The sequence below is a fragment of the Ctenocephalides felis genome, unplaced genomic scaffold (genome assembly GCF_003426905.1).
Source record: "Ctenocephalides felis isolate EL2017-DRISC unplaced genomic scaffold, ASM342690v1 CF-g0.4_SCAFFOLD_01886, whole genome shotgun sequence".
NCBI lineage: Eukaryota > Metazoa > Arthropoda > Insecta > Siphonaptera > Pulicidae > Ctenocephalides > Ctenocephalides felis.
In genome coordinates this window covers 42,904,156-42,907,710 of record NW_020538040.1, presented here as the reverse complement: position 1 = coordinate 42,907,710, position 3,555 = coordinate 42,904,156, and the positions used below count along the sequence as shown (strand labels likewise).

The 3,555-nt window shown below is 34.1% G+C and overlaps 1 pseudogene; it reads left to right on the top strand.

The window, feature by feature from the left end:
* The first annotated feature begins 1,570 nt into the window (after positions 1-1,570).
* LOC113374991 lies at positions 1,571-3,184 on the top strand (annotated as a pseudogene).
* Positions 3,185-3,555: the final 371 nt, after the last annotated feature.

Sequence of the window (3,555 nt, the reverse complement as noted above, 5' to 3'; positions counted from 1 at the left end):
TATAAGAATCATCAGCCAGTTTATGGAGCGTTCAGCAATATTCATAATTTGTATTACTATTTCATTGGGTTCTGTATGAATACTAAAGTTACTCTAAAATTAATCATTTTAATAGGTGACATATTTTATAAAAAAAAATCTTATTATATTTGTAGTTTTTCAAAACAATTTAAATATTGAATTTCTTAAAATCGACTTCCTAATTTTATGTTTAAACGATATTTCAAGTAATTCTGAATCGTTTGAGATTATATTTGTAAAATATATGTGTGCATGTATGTACGTATGTCCGTATGTACGTATAATAATAAAAATAGTAGACTTAGGCAAGTCCATGGTATGAGTGAGAGCACCACGTATCGAAGATTCCCTTTTAGTTCATCGTTCATCATTCTCATTATCATTTTATTACCATTAATTACTTTTTTCTGCACTTTTATGCATTTGCTTTCCAATATTTCTGCTTTCAGGTCTTGTGCTTTGACTTCCAGTTCCCTTCCAGACGATCGGCCAAGGCATCTCTTCAGAATTAGCAGAAAAGTCCAAAATTTATTATCCACGTTCTCGCATAAAATCTTGAACCAAGATTTAAATATCAAAAATTATTCAAAATATATTATAGAATCGTGCTGATTAATTTTGATAAAAATCGGGTGGTAGCTTAGTTTACGACTATTAGTTTAAATATTAAAATTAAATATGAAATGTAAAATTAAAGATGAATAATGGACGTGCTTTTAGAAAATACCCCATGTACATATTGCACGTGTTCAATTTTGATTTTCAATAACGTGTAATATTTATATTTGTCAAAAATACCTAACATGTTTGGAAAATTTGTCCTCACTGAATGACCAGCAATAATTTCTCAGATTATAAGGGTCTACAGCAGTGCACGGTTACATATAAGTAACTCAAATTAATTTATTGATTTCTCTTGGATTGCGCCGGTTATTTACGCAAGTTGGGAAGTTTCTGCAACTTACCGGAAAAGTGCCACTGATGTAACGAGATGTAACTAATTAATTTTTGTAAACAAAATTCAAATCTTTCAAAATGCAATTTCATACAGCACTAGTTAATCTGATATGATTCATTGTAATGCATGCCAAATAAGTAATAATCTAGTTTTTAAATTGGTTTTATACAATTAATACGATCGTAACATATAATATTTATGATATATTTTCAAAACGTTTTTGACAGCTTTTTATCAACATATGACATTTGTGTTTTGTTTGTATAAATGAGTATTTAAGATTAAAGTAATTTTAATTTATAAATTTTACTAATTAAAGCAAACTGATCTAAAGCGTCTGTCATTGATTTATGTAACTTTTATATAGCTTTTATGTAATATCTAACTTAATTTTTAAATGAACATGTTCGCGACAATAATATAACCGTGTCAAGTTAGTCTAAAATAAAAGAAGTCCAATTATGTGAGATAAATTTTTCATGTCTTTTAAAATTTATATAATTTTTTTTTATAAAATTTTAAACTATTTTATATATTGATTTGGATGACGTTCCTGATCGTGATTTTTATCACTGATTGCTTGTTGCTTAAATGGCTGTAAGAATAATTCAGAGACATTTGCCTGCAGTTAAAAATTTACTGTGGAGTAATGTCATCAAACGAAGTCATGCTCTCGTACAAGGTGGCGTATTTATTGAAGATGAAAAGTGTTCGGAACCGCTTCTCAGGGGGCTTGTGTTAGGCATTTACTCGGACGAGTCAAATCCGCACGATCAGGGTGTGCTGACTGCTACCGCCGAAAGATTTAATAAGAAGGTATGTGGCAGACTATTACAATTAATGCGGGTTTGTCCTATACCCAAGCGCGGAGAATACAGAATTTTATATAATGTAGAAAATGATTTCATGGCAATAGCTGTCGTCGGCTTAGGCAAGGAATGCTTAGGATATAATGCCGCCGAGGAAATGGATGAAGGAAAGGAAGCGGTCCGTTCAGGCGCGGCCTTAGGCTGCAGAGAACTCATGAAATTAAAGCCAAATAAGATTTATGTTGAAACTCTTGGTAATGCTGAATCAGCTGCCGAAGGTGCAGCCTTAGCAGTTTGGATATATCAAGAACTAAAAAATCCTAAAAAACAAATCAAAATACCATTGCTAGAGATGCATGCAGATGGCGATTGCGATTGGGAAGGTTGGCAGATAGGATTGCAAAAAGCAGCCGCACAAAATTTGGCAAGGCAGCTAATGGAAACTCCTGCAAATCTCATGACACCCACCATGTTTGCACAGAACGCCGTTGAAGTTCTGTGTAAATCCGGCGTAAATGTTGAGGTAAAAGTGCGCGCATGGGCTGAAAGTCAGAAGATGCACGCCTTTCTGGCTGTTGCCAAAGGGTCTTGCGAGCCTCCCATATTTTTGGAATTAAGTTATTATGGTGCAGGAAGAACAGAAAGACCAATAGTCATGGTAGGAAAAGGAGTAACTTTCGACAGTGGCGGAACCTGTTTAAAGTCACGAAAAAATATGAAACATATGCGTGGTGACATGGCAGGAGCGGCGGCTGTAGTGGCATCATGCCGAGCAATCGCTGCATTGCAGTTACCAATGAATATAAGAGGATTGATTCCTCTCTGTGAACACATGCCCGGATGTAACGCAATGAAACCAGGAGATATAGTAACTGCTATGAATGGCAAAGCCATAGAAATTCAGGACACTGATAGAGAAGGACGTCTTCTACTTGCCGACGCATTGCTGTACGCCCAAAATTTCTGGCCAAGATTTATAATAGACATAGGAACACTTACTGAAGTTATGGGCGAAGGTCTCGGAACGAGCGCCACTGGTGTTTTCTCAAATAGTGAAGATCTATGGCAGCAAATGCGAATGGCCGGAGTGCACACTGGAGACAGAGTATGGCGTTTGCCTTTATGGAGATATTATAACAAGCAAGTGACATCGCAAAGGAATGTGGAAGTGCAAAATACAGGATTAGGCAGAGGTGGCGATCCATGTAAAGCTGCTGCATTCCTATGGGAGTTTGTTCCATGTGGTGAATGGATACATCTAGATACGTACTCTACAATGTTCACAGATGGTCATGAGTTTACGTATTTGCGCAAAGGTATGTCGGGTAGACCGGTTAGAACAATCGTCGAATTCTTGGCTCAGCTCGTATGCAGAGGTGGCGAATGTCCTTGTTAAAATTATAGAAAAAATAAAAGTGGATAAAAAAAATTGTAGATGGTATTGAACAACATGTGTGATTTATTAACATATCGGGTGTATCGTCATTTTTAATATTTTATTGTCTTAGTATTTTTATCGAATTTTTTAAATCACATTTTGTGTAATATTTTTAGTCATAAATATTTCTTGAAAATATTTGTTCTTCATATCATTGATCTAAATAATATACATTTTATCCTTTTAATTTGAGTATTATTTTAACTTCATTATATTTAATATGATAGTATAACTAGTTTAGTGTTAAACTTAAAGTGAATGTTTAGTCTACATTTTTACCAAACAGTACATTTGGTTATAATAAATAATATTTAATATTATATTTTAAC